This window comes from Mauremys mutica, chromosome 6 (genome assembly GCF_020497125.1).
Source record: "Mauremys mutica isolate MM-2020 ecotype Southern chromosome 6, ASM2049712v1, whole genome shotgun sequence".
Classification (NCBI taxonomy): Eukaryota; Metazoa; Chordata; order Testudines; family Geoemydidae; genus Mauremys; species Mauremys mutica.
Window position 1 is genome coordinate 128,638,975 of NC_059077.1, and position 21,494 is coordinate 128,660,468.

Genomic DNA, 21,494 nt, shown 5'->3' on the forward strand with positions numbered 1-21,494 from the left:
AGGAAACTGCCCACAAGAGAGCTGTGGAGGCCTAGAGAGAGACCCAGAAGCGTGAACTGGCTGTAATGAAGTCAAAAAAACCAAAACCTTCCACCCGCTGGCTCCACTTCCCCAAAAATCCACAAATGGGAATGACTATGTCCGCAGTATAATGAATCCAGGAATATTGCTGAATATTTCATCATCTTTAAAAGACTGCACTCTCCATGCAATTCCTGACAATCACAAAATGACCACATTGTTAGCAAAATTGACTGAAAGAGCTCTGGACATATTCAATAAGATGCCTATTGATAATGCTTCTGACTATGGTAAATTTAAGGATTTGGTTTTATAACAATTTCAAATGACCCCTGAAACTTACAGAGTAAAATTTAGAGCCCTTAAAAGAGGGGCTGGACTAAGTAATGTGGCTTATGTAAACCAGATGAAGGATCTGTTAAATAAATGGGTCAAAGGAAGGGATGTAATTAGCTTTGATGGAATGTGTAATTTGGTTGTACAGAAGCAGTTCCTAACTATGACCCATAATATAAAACAGTGGTTATGGGATAAGAAAATGGACTCAGCAGAAAGTCTTGCTTCTTATGCTAATCAATATGAGCAGTCCCAGACCACCAAAGAGGTGGGGAAAATCAAAACCAAACCGGTGGAGGTAGTAGTGGGGAACAACCCTGGTCGCAGTTTGGGCAGATACCAAAAGGGACATCCCAAGACCACACCATACCACTGGGGTTAACCCAAGGCCCCACCTACACCCCCTCAAAACCCCCAGACACCTTATTGTCCCACCACACCATTTTCCAGCAACCCACCTCACCCCAGTGACCAGTCAGCTGGGCGATTTTTTTAAATGTAACGAGCATGTAAAGGCCAACTGCCCCAAGAACCCCAACAAATTACAGGTTATTACACCGGGGTCACACCAAAGGTCCTCAGGCCCAAATGCCTCCCAAATACCCTCAAAGCGAAGGAAAACTGTGAGTGTGGGCGGGAAAAAGGTTACAGCATGGAGGAACACTGAAGCACAGGTGTCAGCTATCCATACCAATCCTTAGTGGACCCCAAATTCATCGACCCAAAAATCCAAGTGATGATTAAACCCTTCAAGTCAACATTTTTTGACTTGCCTACAGCCAAGTTGCCTGTCCAGTACAAGAGCTGATCAGAAATGTGAACTTTTGCAGTATATAATCATTATCCCATTCCCATGCTGCTGGGGGGAGACTTGGCCAACCATGTAAAGCTAGCCAAGAGGGTGGGAATGGTCATCGCAGCCAGGCTAAGCAAACCTTTACACCTAGCTCCATTCCTGCGTCTTCTACAAGGGCCCAGTCTGTGTTACCAAAAACCCAGACTGAGGTGATGGAACCGAACCCCATGCCAACATCTGGCAACAACAGTAGTGGATCCAGCCACAGAGACCCAGACCGAGCCAGTCCCGGAGCCAGAACTGGCGGAGCAATGAGTACCAAAATCATTGCCAGCCCTGAATCCAGGACTTGCAACCCCATCTACAACTCCAATGCCAGAGGGCACCAGCAAGCCTGCACTGGTAGCAGAAAATAAACCTAAGCAAAAAACTCAGCAGAAGCCTTGTCAAGGGTTTGTTCCCCACTCTGAACTTTAGCGTCCAAAAGGTGGGGACCTGCATGTACCCTTCTAAGCTTAATTCCTAGCTTAGATCTGATAGCGCTGCCACCAACCAAAAATATAGTGTTTTGGTACACTTTCCAATCCCCACAAACCTTCCCTGGGGAACCCAAGACCCAAACCCCTTGGGTCTTAACACAAGGGGAAATAAACCATTCCCCCACCTTTCCCCCCAGACTTTCCCCTCCCTGGTTGCCTTGAGAGGCTTTACACAGATCCAAACTCCTTGGATCTTAAAACAAAGAGGAATTAACCATCCCCCCTCCTTTTTCCCCCCCACCAACTCCTGGTGAGTCCAGACCCAACTCCTTGGATCTTAAAACAAAGAAAATCAATCAGGTTCTTAAAAAGAAAGCTTTTAATTAAAGAAAAGAAAAGGTAAGAATTATCTCTGTAAAATCAGGATGAAAAATGCTTACAGGGTATTCAGTTCATATAACCTAGAGGGACTCCCTCCCCCCTTCTAAGTTTCAAAGTTACAGCAAACAGAGGTAAAAAAATCCTTCCAGCAAAAGAAACATTTACAGGTTGAGAAAACAAACATAAGACTACACGCTTTCCTGGCTGGGTACTTACAAAATTAAAACATGAGACTGATTCAGAAAGATTTGGAGAGCCTGGATGGACGTCTGGTCCCTCTCATGTCCCGAGATCGAACAACCCCCAAACAAAGAACACAAACAAAGACTTCCCTCCAACAAGATTTGAAAATATCTTGTCCCTTCATTGGTCCTCTGGTCAGGTGTCAGCCAGGTTTACTGAGCTTCTTAACCCTTTACAGGTAAAAGAGACATTAACCCTTAACTATCTGTTTATGACAAGCCTAAAATACAACATAGCGCGCCAGCAAAAAGCAGTTCACAGTCAACAAAAACAGCCCCATCACCTACATCGCTTCCAAAGGAACCAAGCCCAACTCCACAATTCAATAAGGAACTGGTGTCTCCAGCATCAAGAAAACAGTTCCAGGCCAAGCAGGAAGCAAATAACAGAGTCCAGGAAGCTTGGGCGGTGGCACAAAGCAACCCACTGCCTCTCAGCTCTTCTAACTGATCCCGGTTTGTTGGGTTAAAAAAAAACCAAAAAAAAACCCCTCTTTCTTTCTGGTGGGCACAAGGAGGACTGGCATCCTCAGAGACAGTTGGTAGTTCCAACTAAGTACCGGGTAAAGCTCTTCAGCTCAGCCCATGATCATCCTAGTTGCCATGCTGGGGTAAACAGGACCAAAAACCATTTGGGAAAGTCCTTCCACTGGGAGGAAATGGGCAAGAACATTTCTACTTGTGTCCGGTCTTGAGGAGTGCCAAAAAGTTAAAAAAAAAAAACAACAACCCAGATCAGGTCAAAGCACCTCTCCAGCCACTCCCCATAATTAAGGTTCCATTTCAGCAAGTAGCTGTAAATATTCTGGGTCATTTTCCAAAAAAGACACCCCAAAACCCCCAGTACATACTGACATTCATTAATTTTGCCACCCAATGGCCGGAAGCAGTAGCTTTAAGCAACACCGGGGCTAAAAGTGTGTGCCAGGCATTAACAAACATTTTTGCCATGGTAGGTTGGTCCTCTGATATCCTCACAGATTTGGGAACTAATTTCCTGGCAGGGACCATAAAAAACCTATGGGAAGCTCATGTGGTGAACCACTTGGTTGCCACCCCTTACCACCGTCAAACAAATGGCCTGGTGGAAAAGTTTAATGGCACTTTGGGGGCCATGATACATAAATTCGTAAATGAGCACTCCCATAATTGGGACCAAGTGTTGCAACAGTTGCTCTTTGCCTACCAGGCTGTACCACATCCGAGTTTAGGGTTTTCACCATTTAAACTTGTGTACGGCCGCAAGGTTAAGGGGCCATTACAGTTGGTAAAGCAGCAATGGGAGGGGTTTACACCTTCTCCAAAACTAACATTCTGAACTTTGTAAGCAACCTACAAAACACCCTCCAAAACTCTTTAGCCCGTGCTAAAAAAACCTTTAAAAATGCTCAAAAAAAGCAAAAGGCCTGGTATAATAAACATGCCAGAGAGCATTCCTTCAAAGTAGGAAACCAAGTCATGGTCTTAAAAGCGCTCCAGGCCCATAAAATAAAAACGTCGTGGAAAGGGCCATTCACAGTCCAAAAGCACCTGGGACCTGTTAACTATCTCATAGCAGCCCCCACCTGAAACCTAAAGCCTAAGGTATACCATGTTAATTCTCTAAAGGCCTTTTATTGCAAAGAATTAAAGGTTTTCCAGTTTACAGCTCAGGAAGAAAATAACGGTAAGTGGTCTAAAGGTGTCTACTACCCCCCCAAAAAAAAAGAAAGAAAAAAAGTAACGGTGGCGTAAAAAAGGGAAACCTCTCAATAAGCCTTGAATGTATGCAGCAACAGCAGATCAAGGAGCCATGCACTAGCTTCGCGCCAATGTTCTCAGCCACCCCAGGACAGACCAAACGGGAATACCACTCCATTGACACAGGTAATGCTCACCCAATTAAAGGCCAACCTTACCGGGTGTCTCCTCAAGCCAAAACTGCTATAAAACAAAAAATCTAAAACATGCTACAAATGGGCGTAATCCACCCCTCTAACAGTGCATGGGCATCTCCAGTGGTTCTAGTTCCCAAATCAAATGGAAAAATAGGCTTTTGCATGAACTACCGTAAGCTAAATGCTGTAACTCGCCCAAACAACTATCCAATGCCATGCACAAATAAGCTATTAAAAAAACTGGGACATGCCCAGTTCATCTCTACCTTAAACTTAACCAAGGGGTACTGGCAAGTACCGCTAAATAAACCCACCAAAAAAAGGTCAGCTTTCATCACCCATGCAGGGCCGTATAAATTTAATGTGCTCCCTTTCATGCTGCAAAATGCACCCGCCACCTTCCAAAAACTTGTAAATGATTTCCTAGCGAAATTAAAAAAAAATCTGCAGACACCTACCTTAATTATGTGGCCATTTTTTCTAATTCATGGGCAAAACACCTAAAGCATCTGCAAAAAGTCTTCAAGCGCATAAGAGAGGCAGAACTAACTGTTAAGGCTAAAAAGTGTCAAATAGGCCTAAACCAAATAACTTACCTTAAACCCAGGTGGGTCAAAAAACTATCAACCTCCTACAGGCCAAAGTAACTGACTTTGGGACAGGCCACTTTTGGATAGCAAAGAAATAGGTCCACTCCTTCTTAGGCTTGGCCAGACATTACAGGTGATTTGTACCACACTACAGCCAAATTGCTGCCCCATTAACAAATCTAACCAAACAAACCCAGCCAAATGCAGTTCAATAAACTAAAAAGCATCAAAAGGCCTTTAAGCAGCTTAAAGCAACACCCATGTCTAACCCTGTGCTAAGGGCCCCAAATTTTAACAAACCTTTCCTAGGAACCACAAATGCGTCCAAGCATGGTGTAAAAGCAGTTTTAATGCCAAAAAAAAAAAATCAAAATTTCCATCCTGTTGTGTTTCTCAGCAAAAAACTTCCTTAAAAAAAAAAAGCCACTGGTCAGTCAGAAAAAAAAAATTACGCTATTGTATATATGCTAAAAAAGCTATGCCCATATGTTTAAAAACGGCGTTTCCACCTGCAAACCAACCATGCTGCACTAAAGTGGCTTCATACCATCAAAAACAATAACAAAAAATGTCTTTGGTAAAGTTTAGCTCTCCAAAATTTTAATTTTAAAATGCAACACATTTCAAAAGCTTCTAAAGAAGTGGCTAATGCACTCTCCCATAAAGTTTCCCAAAATCAACTGGTTAAAATTGTCCTTAAAATGTAAAAAATAGTTAGTTTTTACATAATCAGTAGTATATCTAAAGGTGCACGTGTCTTATTAATTCTGCGTTCTCCTAAAGCTCCAAAAAAAAAAAAATCACAGCCAGTGTAAAGCAGGCTGTCCAGCACTGTCTACAACTGGGGTCGGCAACCTTTCAGCAGTGGTGTGCCAAGTCTTCATTTATTCACTCTAATTTAAGGTTTCGTGTGTCGGTCATACATTTTAACATTTTTAGAAGGTCTCTTTCTATGTCTATAATATATAACTAAACTATTGTTGTATGTAAAGTAAATAAAGTTTTTAAAATGTCTAAGAAGCTTCATTTAAAATTAAATTAAAATGCAGAGCCCCCCAGACCAGTGGTCAGGACCCAGGCAGTGTGAGTGCCACTGAAAATCAGCTCGTGTGCTGCCTTTGGCATGCATGCCATAGGTTGCCTACCCCTGGTCTACAATTTGGGGGTGTGTTATAAACATACAGCTGAGGGTAGCATAAAATCCCTCTTTACCCTGTAAAGGGTTAAAAAGCTCAGATAACCTGTGTGGCACCTAACCAAAAGGACCAATAAGGGGAAATAATACTTTCAAGTCTGTGGGGAAAGGTTTTTTGTCTGTCTCCCAAAGTCAACAAGAAACCAGGGTAAAAAAAATGCATCTCTAAGCTAAACATCTAATATTGCAAAAATAGTAAGTAATAGCAAAAAAAAAGTGTTAGATTATCTTTTGTTTTAATCATAGAATCATAGAATCTCAGGGTTGGAAGGGACCTCAGGAGGTCATCTAGTCCAACCCCCTGCTCAAAGCAGGACCAAACCCAACTAAATCATCCCAGCCAGGGCTTTGTCAAGCCTGACCTTAAAAACCTCTAAGGAAGGAGATTCCACTACCTCCCTAGGTAACCCATTCCAGTGCTTCACCATCCTCCCTAGTGAAAAAGTTTTTCCTAATGTCCAACCTAAACCTCCCCCTCTGCAACTTGAGACCATTACTCCTTGTTCTGTCATCTTCTACCACTGAGAACAGTCTAGATCCATCCTCTTTGGAACCCCCTTTCAGGTAGTTGAAAGCAGCTATCAAATCCCCCCTCATTCTTCTCTTCTGCAGGCTCAACAATCCCAGTTCCCTCAGCCTCTCCTCATAAGTCATGTGCTCCAGCCCCCTAATCATTTTTGTTGCCCTCCGCTGGACTCTCCAATTTATCCACATCCTTCTTGTAGTGTGGGGCCCAAAACTGGACACAGTACTCCAAATGAGGCCTCACCAGTGCTGAATAGAGGGGAATGATCACATCCCTCGATCTGCTGGAAATGCCCCTACTTATACAACCCAAAATGCCATTAGCCTTCTTGGCAACAAGGGCACACTGTTGACTCATGTTCAGCTTTTTGTCCACCGTAACCCCTAGGTCCTTTTCTGCAGAACTGCTGCCCAGCCATTCGGTCCCTAGTCTATAGCAGTGCATGGGATTCTTCCGTCCTAAGTGCAGGACTCTGCACTTGTCCTTGTTGAACCTCATCAGGTTCTTCTTCGAGTGATTGCTCCTATCCATTCCATGTAGGTGTGCGCGCCGCGCGTGCACGGCTCTTCGGAACATTTTTAGCCTAGCAACTCCGGCGGGCCGGCTGGCGCCCCCTGGAGTGGCGCCGCCATGGCGGCGGATATATACCCCAGCCGGCCCGTCCGCTCCTCAGTTCATTCTTTCCGCCCGTGACGGCTAGTAGGAACAGTGGAGTGATCTGCTTTCCTCCACAGCCTTAGCGTTCTCCGATCGTTAGTGTATATAGTTATCATAGTTGTTAAGTCTTGTTAATAGTTCTATAGTTAGTGTTACGATAGTCATTAGGGAATTAGAGGGGTTAGCCCTCTTCTTCCGCCCCGGTGCGGGCTTATGCCCGGACCGGCGGGTTTCAAGCCCTGCGCGGCTTGCCAGCGGTCTATGCCGGTGAGTGACCCGCACGACTCCTGCCTCCGCTGTCTTGGAGAGTCGCACCGGTCGGACAAGTGCCCCATCTGCATCGCTTTCAGGCCTCGCACGAGGAAGGAGCGGGACTCACGGTTGAAACAACTCCTCATGGAGTCAGCCCTCCAACCGCCGGCACCGGCGGCGCCAAAGACTGCCTCAGCTAGCAGCGCGCCGACCGCACCCAGCCGCCCCGGTGCCAATGCACCTCGGCACCCGGCACCGAAGACCCGGCACCGCTCCCTCTCCCTGGGAAAGAAGCGCAAAGTGCCGAAGACGGTCTCTGAGAAGCACAAGAGACCGTTAGCCCAGCCGCCTCCGACTGTAACGGTGCAGGCTGAGGCTGTGCACAAAACGTGCACCGTGCCGTTGACTCCGGCGCCGCAAGGCCCGTTGACTCCGGCACCGCCCAGCTCCCCGGCACCTACTGAGGAGGAGCTGAGGCTGCCGTCCACGCCCGAGGCGTTCGCGACGGCAAGACACTTGATTGACCTTACCGCTGATACAAGCGCTCAGCTGCCGTTGCCACCGGTGCGGACTCTCAAATCTATTGGGAAGCCACTTATGATGCGCCCCCCGTCCCCGGCCGACCGAGCTGATTGCAGCACCGCCGCCAGATCTCGATCCCGATCTCGCTCACGGCACCGCTCTCCACCGCACCGGGCACGACGATCCACGTCAAGACGACGCTCCCCGTCTCCTCGCCGGTCGCAGTCCCGGTACCGCTCCCAGTCGCGGTACCGGTCGCACTCCCGACGACGTTCCAAGTCCCGGTCGCCGAGTCGCCGGCACCGCACCAGGTCCGGCTCCAGGCACCGCGAGAGGCGTCGAGAGTCATGTAGCCGCTCCAGGCGCCGCCGCACGCGGTCCAGATCCGCATCCCGGCACCGTCGGTCGAGCTCCCGACGCCGCAGGTCGAGCTCCCGGGGCCGCCGGTCCAGCTCCCGGGGCCGAAGGTCGAGCTCCCGGCACCGCCGGTCGAGCTCCCAGCACCGCGCCACGCGCAGGTCCCGTTCGCCGGCTAGACCACGTGACGACCGGCACCGTCCGTCGGCACCGCGGGGGCACTTTACTCCGGCACCGGACGTCCGGCCGACCACCGCTTCGGCTCCCCCCTGGCCATCAAGGGAGCCCTCAGTCGCTTCCCCTGAGGGCAGCGCAATTGACTTCCGGGCGGGGTCCCTCCCACCAGCGCATGGACCTCAGCAATGGGGATTTTGGGTGCCTTGGGCCGAACATGAACAGGGGCCTCCTCTTCCGCCGCGGCAGCCAGGCTCGGTGCGGTCGGTACCGGTAGCCACTGTCAGCAGGGCACCTCCGTCCCCCACTCCACAGGCCGCCGCTCACGGCACGCACTTGGGGCATGAAACGCGGGCACCTATTCCCGCAGACACGGAGCAGGCACCGGAAGAAGTCCTACCGGGTCCTTCCTCATCCTCCTCCCCCGATGAGGCGGTGGCAGGGGCGGCACCGTCGGAACCTCCGCCGATCGACATCAAGGCGCACCAGGACCTTCTCAGAAGGGTGGCTAAGGCCATCAACCTACCCGTGGAAGAAGTCCAGGAGGTCGATGACCCCATCACGGATGTGGTGGGAGCGGAGGCCCCCGTGAGGGTAGCGCTCCCCTTCATCCGGACAATACAAAAGAACAATGCCGCTATCTGGCAGTCGCCCTCCTCCGTCCCGCCTACAGCACGCGGAGTTGAGAGGAAGTACTCGGTCCCCCCGAGGGGGTACGAATACCTTTACGTTCACCCGGCTCCGGACTCTCTCGTTGTCCACTCTGTCAATGACCGGGAGCGGCACGGACAGCCGCTGCGCCAAAGTCGAAAGAGTCCAAGCGCATGGACTTGTTAGGCCGGAAAATTTACTCAGCGGGCGGACTACAACTCCGCATAGCCAATCAAATGGCCCTGCTCTCAAGATATACATTCAACATCTTGGGCTGCCTAGGGAAATTTACAGAGCTCACCCCGCAGGATTCCCGCCGAGAATTCTCGGCACTGCTGGAGGAAGGAAAGCTGGCTTCCCGAACCTTGATTAAGGCGGCGGTAGATGCAGCGGACTCGGGGGCCAGGACCATAGCATCAGGGGTAACCATGCGACGCATTGCATGGCTCCAGTCCTCTACTCTGCCGCCGGAGGTCCAATATACGCTCCAGGACCTTCCTTTTGAGACGCAGGGTCTATTCTCAGAAAAAACTGATACCCGCATTCAGACCCTAAAGGACGGCAGAGTGGCGATCCGCACATTAGGAATGCACACGCCGGCCACCCAAAGGCGTTCCTTCCGGCGTCAACCTTATCGGCCCTATCAATACAACAGACCTCGTCCGCCTAACAATCGGCGCTCAGCCCCCTTCCGCCGCAGACCATCGGGCGGGCGGCGTAACCAAGCCCAGGGATCGTCCAAGGCCCCTCAAGGCCCAAAGACGACCTTTTGATGGGACGCCCGAGGGCCGCCCACCTCTCTCCAATCAGGATCCACCCCTTCTGTTTTCCGATCGCCTTTCCCGCTTCCTCCGGGCGTGGTCATCTGTAACATCAGACAGCTGGGTCCTCAGCACTGTCCAATACGGCTACCGCCTACAGTTCATCTCGCCCCCTCCCTCCCACCCACCCTCCCTGTCCCTCGTCAGGGACCCCTCTCACGAGCAAGTCCTCTTACAGGAGGTCCAATCTCTGTTGAGCGTGGGTGCCATCGAGGAGGTGCCTCCCAGCAGGCGAGGCAGGGGATTCTATTCCAGATACTTCCTCATCCCCAAGGCGAAAGGAGGCCTTCGTCCCATCTTAGACCTCTGGGAGCTCAACAGATACCTGTGCAAGCTCAAGTTTCGAATGGTAACCTTGCGGTCCATTATCCCTTCCCTGGATCCGGGAGACTGGTTTGCGGCCCTCGACATGAGGGATGCCTACTTTCATGTGGCAATCTACCCCCCCCACAGACGCTTCCTGCGCTTCATGGTCAACGGAGCTCATTACCAGTTCACAGTGCTCCCCTTCGGCCTCTCCACCGCGCCGAGGGTATTCACCAAGTGCATGGCGGTCATCACCGCAGCCCTCCGCCGTCGTCGCATCCATGTCTACCCATATCTCGACGACTGGCTCATTCGGGGCCGCTCCCACGAGCTGGTGGCGAATCAGGTGACCGAGATTCTACATCTGTTCCGGTCTCTCGGCCTGCTTGTCAACACCGAGAAGTCCCTCTTAGTTCCAGCGCAAAGAGTGGAGTTTATAGGAGCGGTCCTCGACTCCAATCTGGCCAGAGCGTCCCTCCCGCGCACTCGGCACGAGACGTTGGCCTCCCTCATTCGGGCACTGCGGGCCTTTCCGACTACAACGGTGCGATCCTGCCTCCGCCTCCTGGGTCACATGGCAGCGTCCACATTTGTGACCGCACACGCCAGGCTGCGACTTCGCCCATTCCAAATGTGGCTGGCGTCGGTGTACCGCCCTCATCGCGATCCCCTAGACATGGTGGTAACGGTGGCAAGGCCCGCTCTCCAGACGCTCACCTGGTGGCTGGACCCGGAAACGGTCTGCGAGGGAGTTCCGTTCCGCCCGCCTCGCCCGTCAATCACCCTGACGACGGACGCCTCGGCGCTGGGCTGGGGGGCTCACGTAGGAGACCGACACACCCAGGGTCTCTGGTCACCCCAGGAGCTCTCCCTCCATATCAACGTCCGGGAGCTGAGAGCCATCCGCTTAGCTTGTCTCGCCTTTCGGGCTCACCTGCAGAACCGCTGTGTAGCGGTCTACACGGACAACACCACAGCCATGTTTTATGTCAACAGGCAGGGCGGAGCGCAGTCCTCCCCACTTTGCAACGAGGCATTGCTCCTCTGGGATTTCTGCGTAGCCCACTCGATTCGCCTCGAAGCGTTTTTTCTGCCGGGAGCGCAGAACACGTTGGCCGACCGCCTCAGCAGGTCCTTCGCCTCTCACGAGTGGTCCCTTCGCCCAGATGTGGCTTATTCCATCTTCCAGAGGTGGGGCTTTCCCCAGATAGACCTCTTTGCTTCACGGACCAACCGCAAATGCCACAGGTTCTGCTCCTTCCAAGGTCAAGCTCCAGGCTCCCTCTCGGATGCGTTTCTCCTGTCATGGACAGAGCCTCTTCTCTACGCGTTTCCTCCGTTTCCGCTCGTCCACCGAGTGTTGCTCAAGATCCGGAGAGACAGCGCCCGCATCATACTCGTCGCTCCGGCCTGGCCGAGGCAGCACTGGTATACCCTGCTACTCGAGCTGTCGGTTCGGGAACCCGTTCCCCTTTCGCTGTGGCCGGACCTCATAACCCAGGACCTCGGCAGGCTTCGTCACCCGAACCTGCAATCGCTGCATCTTACAGCTTGGTTCCTGAGTGGTTAACCGACGCAGAGAGAGATTGCTCCGCAGCGGTGCAGCAAGTTCTGCTCGAAAGCAGGAAACCTTCAACGCGAACTACTTACCTCGCCAAGTGGAAGCGCTTTGCCCTCTGGTGCGACCAGAGAGGTATCAACCCTTTCTCGGCCCCCATCCAAACTGTCCTCGACTACCTTTGGTACCTAAAAGGTCAAGGTCTTGCAATCTCGTCCCTCAGGGTGCACCTGGCGGCGCTGTCAGCATTTCGACCAGCTATAGGAGGTCGCTCGATCTTCTCCAACCCGATGGTATCACGATTCCTTAAAGGGTTAGACCGTCTCTACCCGCAGGTGCGTCCTCCTGCTCCGACATGGGATCTGAACCTGGTCCTCGCCCAGCTCATGGGCCCACCCTTCGAGCCCCTCGCTACGTGCTCTCTCCTCCATCTTACCTGGAAGGTGGCCTTCCTAGTGGCAATCACATCCGCCAGACGGGTCTCAGAGCTCCGCGCCCTGACGGCGGGTCCCCCGTATACCGTCTTCCACGGGGACAAGGTGCAGCTCCGACCACACCCGGCCTTCCTCCCCAAGGTGGTGTCGGCCTTCCATCTCAACCAGGAGATCTTCCTCCCGGTCTTCTTCCCGAAGCCGCATGCCTCGCCTCGGGAACAGCAGCTGCATACCCTCGACGTCCGCAGAGCACTCGCGTTCTACATCGACCACACGAAGCCTTTTCGGCGTTCGTCCCAGCTGTTCGTGGCAATAGCTGACCGCATGAAAGGCGAGCCAGTTTCCTCGCAACGGATTTCTTCCTGGGTGACGTCCTGCATCAGAACGTGTTACGAGCTTGCTCGCGTTCCCCCGTGCCGACTCACCGCACACTCGACAAGGGCACACGCCTCATCGGCCGCTTTCCTGGCCCATGTCCCCATCCAGGACATCTGTAGAGCGGCCACCTGGTCTTCAGTCCATACCTTCGCGTCCCACTATGCGTTGGTGCACCAGTCTCGAGACGACGCAGCCTTCGGCTCTGCGGTATTACACTCCGCCACGTCTCATTCCGACCCCACCGCCTAGGTAAGGCTTGGGAATCACCTACATGGAATGGATAGGAGCAATCACTCGAAGAAGAAAAGACGGTTACTCACCTGTAGTAACTGGTGTTCTTCGAGATGTGTTGCTCCTATCCATTCCAATCCCGCCCTCCTTCCCCACTGTCGGAATAGCCGGCAAGAAGGAACTGAGGAGCGGACGGGCCGGCTGGGGTATATATCCGCCACCGTGGCGGCGCCACTCCAGGGGGCGCCAGCCGGCCCGCCGGAGTTGCTAGGCTAAAAATGTTCCGAAGAGCCGTGCACGCGCGGCGCGCACACCTACATGGAATGGATAGGAGCAACACATCTCGAAGAACACCAGTTACTACAGGTGAGTAACCGTCTTTTTCTTTTGGCCCAATCCTCTAATTTGTCTAGGTCCCTCTGTATCCTATCCCTACCCTCCAGCGTATCAACCACTCCTCCCAGTTTAGTGTCATCTGCAAACTTGCTAAGGGTGCAGTCCACACCATCCTCCAAATTTAGCTTGTAAATTTTCCCTGTGCTAAAAAATAAAAAGTTTATCCCTGTTTTTGTAACTTTAAAATTTTACCTAAAAAAAAAAAATCCTCTGTGTTTTTAAATCTTTTGTTTATTCTGTAAAGTACTTACCTTTGTAAAATTAGGATAGTAATTCTTTTTACCTTTTCTTTAATTAAAATTCTTTTTAAAAACCCAATTAATTTTCATTGTTCTTAAAATCCAAGGGTTTGGGTCTGTGTTCACCTGTACCAATTGGTAAAAATATTATTCTCAAGCCTTCCCCCAAAAAGGAGGTGCAGGACTTGCGGGAAATATTTTGGGGAAATAAAACTCCAAGTGGTCCTTTCCCTAATTCTTTGTCTAAATCACTTGGTGGTAGCAGCATACTGTTCAAGGCAAAATAAAATTTGTGCCTTAAGGTTTTTAACTTAAGCTGGTAAAAATAAGCTTAGGGGGTCTTTAATGTGGGTACCCACATCTGTACCCCAAAGTTCAAAGTATGACATGAAATCACTGAGTGATTAAATTGATATTTGCACCTGGCAAATTTATACAATTGCCCCAAAGTTTGTGTCTCCCGTTTGGGTAAAATATCTGTATTATGGTGGGGAGGGATAGATCAGTGGTTTGAGCAGGGGGTTGGACTAGATGACCTCTGAGGTCCCTTCCAACCCTAATCTTCTATGATAAAAGCATTATATAAAACCTAGGCGGTATTAGTACAAGGAAATCTTATTACTATAGTATGTTACAAGTGTAACATTACACCATGATAAGGACACACTGCTACTATAGTTGACGGGAGACAGCAGCATTCTGGGATGAGTTCCTTTGATTCAAGTGCTGTTTCCCATGATGGTTATGCCTAATGATGATCCTATTCAGTAAGTAATCCCTAAACACATGAGCTCGGGTGGTGCCTTTGGTTTCTGCAATCACAGGAAACAGAATATCCAAGGTTCTCCCAGGTCTCCACATGGCTAAACCACTGCTTCTGTGCCTCTTTGCTTCACTTCTATCAAAATATGCTTGACCCCCCACCACTCATTAGCTGTTCCTTCAAACTTAGTTATCTCACAAAGGGATATTTACTTCTGTTCCCCTGCCCCAGCGTACTCACAATCCTCTAATACATTTAAAAATATAATCCTTAGCAGCATTCTTCAGTCCACCTGGATGTAGCGGTCCTGTACATTCAATGAACCTATCTAATCTAGATCATTATACAGTGCCCATTACTGTGTTATCTCAGCTCTGAAAAGAACAGACATTGCTACTGAAACACTCACCGAGGGTAATCCATTATTATGGATGCTCTACACGCAATGGCTAACACATTTGTAAATATTAGACACTGTAGAGTGGGTGCCATTAAAGATTCAACCTTTTCTATCACAGATGCCTGCAGTAACCATGGTATCTTTCTGTACCTAGAACTAGGAGGTACCATAGTAGTACCCCAATCATTTTGGAGAGGCAAATGCTGAGTATTTACAGTTGGTGCCCACTGTGCATGGGTGTGTTTTTCAGGTCACATCTGGAAGACAGAAGATTAAGAACAATATCACAATGTTTTGGCTAACTCCGTGCCTTCCACAACTATCCAGTTGGAACTGTACACCTGAAGAAGACTGCATTGGCTGTATCCTCATCTGTTCTGCCATGCCTGTAAGGAAACAAATACACATTATAAGTTCCAAGAATGTAGATGGTGGCATGAAATAATTGTTTCTAGAAATGATTCTGCACTGGAATATTTTGTAATGTATTACTGCCAAACCAGCATGTAGGAGGGATCTCAAAAGCCTATACTGTACTATCAGGAAGAATAGTATAAAACATAAAAATAAAGTGTTAACAGAATAATGAAGGATGTGCTCTAAAATTCATAAGGCCAGATCCTTAGCTGATGAAGGAGCTAGGCTGATTGACACCAGTTGAGAATCTGCCCCCCCCCCCATTAAATTAATTTCTTATTTGTTTTGGCATTGCACTAGTGCTACAGTAATTAAGGCTAAGGCTTTACAGAGGTTCTTCATAGATGGCGTTTCTATCAGTCAGTTATAAATTTGGCAGAAATAATCTATTTTTGCTGAAATTTCCTCATGCTTAGTTCTCACCTAGTTTTGGCTTAGTTTTATAGAATTTGGTTTGATTATAAATCACTGGAATGAAAACAAAATGCTTTAAATATTTGTTTTGTTTGTTTAAAAGTAAGTCCAAAATGTTTATTACTAAAAGAGAGAGAGAGCTCAACATCTGCCATGGAGGAGGATCTGCTCCAGACCTGCTCATGCTCAGTGATCATTTAATACTTGAAGAAAAGAAAAAGTAAAGAGAGACTTCAGGATTTATGTACTTTTGAAGCCCAGAGCTTACACCTACAAAGAAAAACCAGTGCCAGAAAATAAACCCAAAGCCAATGAGGAGAGGATTTTAGAGTACAACCAATGCCATCTTTGGTCTATCAACCTGATTTCAGATGCTGAAACTAAGGACCCTGTGATTACAAATGTTTGAAGATAGCCTCAGTAGAACAGGCTGGCAAAGGCTTTGATGACCCTGGATGGCAAAGCTGAACTGGAAACCTAGGTGGCCAAGAATGAAAAGGGACTACATATATTAGAGACTTTCCGAGAGAAAGAAAGCGTGGGAAAAAGAATGAAAGAAATTGCAGCACATATTAAAGCATTAGCCAAGGTTGCAATACAAAACATAAAGAACAACTCGAAAACCAAGTTTGGGTTTGGAATATAAGCAACTTTGGGGGAGAGAGGTGGAGAAAGTTCCTGACCCCTGTGGACTTTCTGGAATATTTTTTTTTTTTTGGCTACGCTAATCCACCTGAATACCAAGAAATCCCTCTGTTCATGGGAAAAGTCTACATAATTCTCTCCTGGCTGGGACAATGTACTGCTGGAAACAATGGCACGTTAATTGTGGCTCTTTGGCATGCGAGACAAGGAGAAAATGTTGCAGCAGAAAGGGGCTGGAAGTGATCTGTGATATGAAGGTGAGCAAACACACATTTGTCTTCACCTTAGCACTAGGCCACAGACAGGATGATGGGAGCATGTTGCTTTGAAGAAGTGACAGCAAGCGGAAAGTGTGGACATTTCTCCTCTTGTCCTTGGCCAAACTGTGTGCTACCTGACAATTAAGGGTCTGATTCTCATGTACACTAAGGTTTCTTTGTACTGCTCAACAACTAAAGGAACCTTAAAGTGGGTATAAGGTACATTTACATGCACTTTAAAGCCTCTTTGCACCTTAATGTAAAGGACTATTTAGGCCCAAGCCTTTCTTTTCTGGGATTGGAACTCAGCACTGCAGTAAGATTTGCTGGACAGAGGCAGGGGTATCTGTGCCAGAGCTTGGCATCTGGTGTAGACTCAGATAAGCTGCTTCTAGGGCCTGATCTTGTATAGCTCTGAGAAGCCTCCACTTGCACTGGTTTCCGTCAGCACTTTAGAGGATTGGGTCCTAACCGTGGAGCTGTAGGGAGTCCTGAGTCGTGTTCTTTTCTCCTCAACTCCTGTTTTGCTGTTCCTGCCTGTGTATTCCAACACAAGGGTTGATATGGGTTGTTCTAGGGAAGCAACAGAGGGGAGAGGAGGAGATTCCACTGTATCTGTCAGAGCATGCCTATACTCCAAGCTCCCTAGGAGAGTTTAGAAAAACGAGTTATCCTCTTGGATTCCAGTTGGTGGGTTGTTGTGTGTTTTGTGCACTTAGGACGGAAGAATCCCATGCACTGCTACAGACTAGGGACCGAATGGCTGGGCAGCAGTTCTGCAGAAAAGGACCTAGGGGTTACGGTGGATGAAAAGCTGAATACGAGTCAACAGTGTGCCCTTGTTGCCAAGAAGGCTAATGGCATTTTGGGTTGTATAAGTAGGGGCATTTCCAGCAGATCGAGGGATGTGATCATTCCCCTCTACTCAGCACTGGTGAGGCCTCATCTGGAGTACCGTGTCCAGTTTTGGGCCCCACACTACAAGAAGGATGTGGATAAATTGAAGAGAGTCCAGCGGAGGGCAACAAAAATGATTAGGGGGCTGGAGCACATGACTTATGAGGAGAGGCTGAGGGAACTGGGATTGTTTAGTCTGCAGAAGAGAAGAATGAGGGGGGATTTGATAGCTGCTTTCAACTACCTGAAAGGGGGTTCCAAAGAGGATGGATCTAGACTGTTCTCAGTGGTAGAAGATGACAGAACAAGGAGTAATGGTCTCAAGTTGCAGAGGGGGAGGTTTAGGTTGGATATTAGGAAACAATGTTTCACTAGGAGGGTGGTGAAGCACTGGAATGGGTTACCTAGGGAGTTGGTGGAATCTCCTTCCTTAGAGGTTTTTAAGGTCAGGCTTGACAAAGCCCTGGCTGGGATGATTTAGTTGTGTTTGGTCCTGCTTTGAGCAGGGGGTTGGACTAGATGACCTCCTGAGGTCCCTTCCAACCCTGAGATTCTATGATTCTATGATATGGTCTGTAATTGCCTGGCTTCCTGCCTCTCCTCCTCAAAGAGAAGAGGGTGGGGGAAACACTTAAGTTTATTTTGGAAACTAGACCTTTCTGGGGTAGGTTTAAACTAAGTGACGGGGGCTAGCTGCCCTACATTTGAGCCCGCTGCTACCTGCACCAGCCCTGATCCAGAATCAGGATCTGCTACGTCAGACCTCATGGCCCTTGCACAGACCCCCAAAATGTTCCACACAAAAAAATCTATTTTTAAATGTTTCACAAAGGTAAAATCAAAGTGGCCTATGGGGACAAGTGTAAACTCTCCCCCCTCCCCCGGCTAGCACCATGTGGAACTATGAGTGCAGAATTGAGGTGGAAATTGAGCTCAGAGCACAGCACTGTCCCTCCAGTAGCAGCAGGGGCCAGGCAGGGCATTGTCCCAGCAGCAGCAGGGACCAGCTACAATAGAGACCTAGCAGAGCCCTGGCTGGGCAGGGAATAGATTCAGCAGCAGGAGCCAGTTAGAGCACGGGCCCAGCCGAACTATGGCCAGCAAGGGCATGGAGCTGGCAGGGCACACACCCAGCTGCATGGGCTAGCCTGGGCATGGAACCGAGCAAGGCTGGGCATAGAGCCCGGCAGAGCATGAACCCAGCAGGGTCGTGGCCAGGCACAACACGGAGCAGGGCTGGGTAAAGGGCCAGAGAGCTCACAGACCCAGCAGAGCTGTGACCAGGCACGGCCCAGAGCCAGGGTGGGCACAGGCTCAGGCAGGGCACGAACCCAGTAGAGCTATGACCAGGCAGGGCACAGATCCAGCAGAGCTAAGGCCAGGCCGGGCATGGAGCAGTACTGGGCCCAGGGCCGGGCAGGGTACGAACCCAGCAGAGCTAAGGCCAGGCAGGGCACGGGGCTGGGCAGGGCTGGGCACGGGGCCAGGCAGGGGAGAGACCCAGCAGACCTAAGGCCAGGCAGGGCACGGGGCCGGGCAGGGCACGAACCCAGCAGCGCTCAGGCCGGGCAGGGCACGGGGCCGGGCAGGGCACGAACCCAGCAGCGCTCAGGCCAGGCAGGGCACGGAGCAGGGCACGGAGCAGCGAGCAGGGCACGAACCCAGCAGCGCTCAGGCCAGGCAGGGCACGGAGCAGGGCACGGAGCAGGGCACGAACCCAGCAGCGGCCAGGCAGGGCACGGGGCCGGGCACGAACCCAGCAGCGCTCAGGCCAGGCAGGGCACGGAGCAGGGCACGAACCCAGCAGCGCTCAGGCAGGCAGGGCACGGAGCAGGGCACGAACCCAGCAGCGCTCAGGCCAGGCAGGGCACGGAGCAGGGCACGAACCCAGCAGCGCTCAGGCCAGGCAGGGCACGGGGCCGGGCAGGGCACGAACCCAGCAGCGCTCAGGCCAGGCAGGGCACGGGGCCGGGCAGGGCACGAACCCAACAGAGCTGGGGCCAGGCAGGACACGGAGCAGGGCAGGGCACGGGGCCGGGCAGGGCACGAACCCAGCAGCGCTCAGGCCAGGCAGGGCACGGGGCCAGGCAGGGCACGAACCCAACAGAGCTGGGGCCAGGCAGGACACGGAGCAGGGCTGGGCACAGGGCCAGGCATGGCACGAACCCAGCAGCGCTCAGGCCAGGCAGGGCACGGAGCAGGGCATGGGGCCGGGCAGGGCACGAACCCAGCAGCGCTGAGGCAGGGCACGGGGCAGGGCAGGGCACGGAGCAGGGCACGAACCCAGCAGCGGCCAGGCAGGGCACGGAGCAGGGCACGGAGCAGCGAGCAGGGCACGAACCCAGCAGCGCTCAGGCCAGGCAGGGCACGGGGCCGGGCACGAACCCAGCAGCGGCCAGGCAGGGCACGGGGCCGGGCACGAACCCAGCAGCGCTCAGGCCAGGCAGGGCACGGGGCCGGGCACGAACCCAGCAGCGCTCAGGCCAGGCAGGGCACGGAGCAGGGCATGGGGCCGGGCAGGGCACGAACCCAGCAGCGCTGAGGCAGGGCACGGGGCAGGGCACGAACCCAGCAGCGCTCAGGCCAGGCAGGGCACGGGGCCGGGCACGGGGCCGGGCAGGGCACGAACCCAGCAGCGCTCGGGCAAGGCACGGGGCCGGGCAGGGCACGGAGCAGGGCATGGAGCAGGGCTGGGCACGGAGCAGGGCACGAACCCAGCAGCGCTCAGGCCAGGCAGGGCACGGGGCCGGGCACGAACCCAGCAGCGCTCAGGCCAGGCAGGGCACGGGGCAGGGCAGGGCACGGAGCAGGGCACGAACCCAGCAGCGCTCAGGCCAGGCAGGGCACGGGGCCGGGCAGGGCACGAACCCAACAGAGCTGGGGCCAGGCAGGACACGGAGCAGGGCTGGGCACGGGGCCAGGCAGGGCACGAACCCAGCAGCGCTCAGGCCAGGCAGGGCACGGAGCAGGGCACGAACCCAGCAGCGCTCAGGCCAGGCAGGGCACGGGGCCGGGCAGGGCACGAACCCAACAGAGCTGGGGCCAGGCAGGACACGGAGCAGGGCTGGGCACGGGGCCAGGCAGGGCACGAACCCAGCAGCGCTCAGGCCGGGCAGGGCACGGGGCCGGGCAGGGCACGAACCCAGCAGCGCTCAGGCCAGGCAGGGCACGGGGCCGGGCAGGGCACGAACCCAGCAGCGCTCAGGCCGGGCAGGGCACGGGGCCGGGCAGGGCACGGGGCCGGGCAGGGCACGAACCCAGCAGCGCTCAGGCCAGGCAGGACACGGAGCAGGGCTGGGCACGGGGCCAGGCAGGGCACGAACCCAGCAGCGCTCAGGCCAGGCAGGGCACGGGGCCGGGTAGGGCACGAACCCAGCAGCGCTGAGGCAGGGCACGAACCCAGCAGCGCTCAGGCCAGGCAGGGCACGGGGCCGGGTAGGGCACGAACCCAGCAGCGCTGAGGCAGGGCACGGAGCAGGGCACGAACCCAGCAGCGCTGAGGCAGGGCACGGAGCAGGGCACGGGGCAGGGCACGGGGCCGGGCAGGGCACGAACCCAGCAGCGCTCAGGCCAGGCAGGGCACGGGGCCGGGCAGGGCACGAACCCAGCAGCGCTCAGGCCAGGCAGGGCACGGAGCAGGGCACGAACCCAGCAGCGCTGAGGCAGGGCACGGGGCAGGGCAGGGCACGGGGCAGGGCACGGAGCAGGGCACGAACCCAGCAGCGCTCAGGCCGGGCAGGGCACGGGGCCGGGCAGGGCACGAACCCAGCAGCGCTCAGGCCGGGCAGGGCACGGGGCCGGGCACGGGGCCAGGCAGCGGCCAGGCCGCGCATCCACCTTGCAGCAGCGCAGCAACCCAGGCGCGCGCTGCCGGCCGCGCTCTCCCCCGCAGCAGGACGGAGCCACGTGGCCGGGCTGCTCCCCGCGGGCCTCCCACTTCCTCCCCCGGAGCTGCCGGGCCGGTGTCTGCCGGCAGGTGGCGGCCCCGGCGCGTCGCTGGTTCTCCCGGGCGGCAGCTCGCGCCGCAGCGTCACGCGCCCCGCCTCAGCCAGGCGGCTGCAAAAGCCGGTCGACCTTGCACATTGCAATGCAAACGGAGAGCGGGGCCGGCGGCTCCCGAGCTCCTGCTGCTGCGGGTTTTGCAGGTGTCAAATGCAGCCCCCCGGCTGGGCGGTGCTGAGACCTGCAGCCCTCGCAGGCCCTTCTCCGAGGGCCTGGAGAAGCAGCTGCAGCTGCACAAAGAGCTCAGGAATGGATCCTGCTCCCTTTGTTCCTCTGC

The 21,494-nt window shown here is 53.0% G+C and overlaps 1 protein-coding gene across 1 annotated transcript in view; it reads left to right on the plus strand.

Moving 5' to 3' along the window:
- The window catches only part of TMEM38B (transmembrane protein 38B), an 85,211-nt gene extending 69,833 nt beyond the window's left edge, over positions 1-15,378 (plus strand). The window contains exon 8 of the transcript XR_006580490.1: positions 14,833-15,378. The gene's annotated coding sequence lies outside the window, so the exon portion shown is untranslated. The remainder of the gene's footprint in view (positions 1-14,832) is intronic.
- Positions 15,379-21,494: the final 6,116 nt, after the last annotated feature.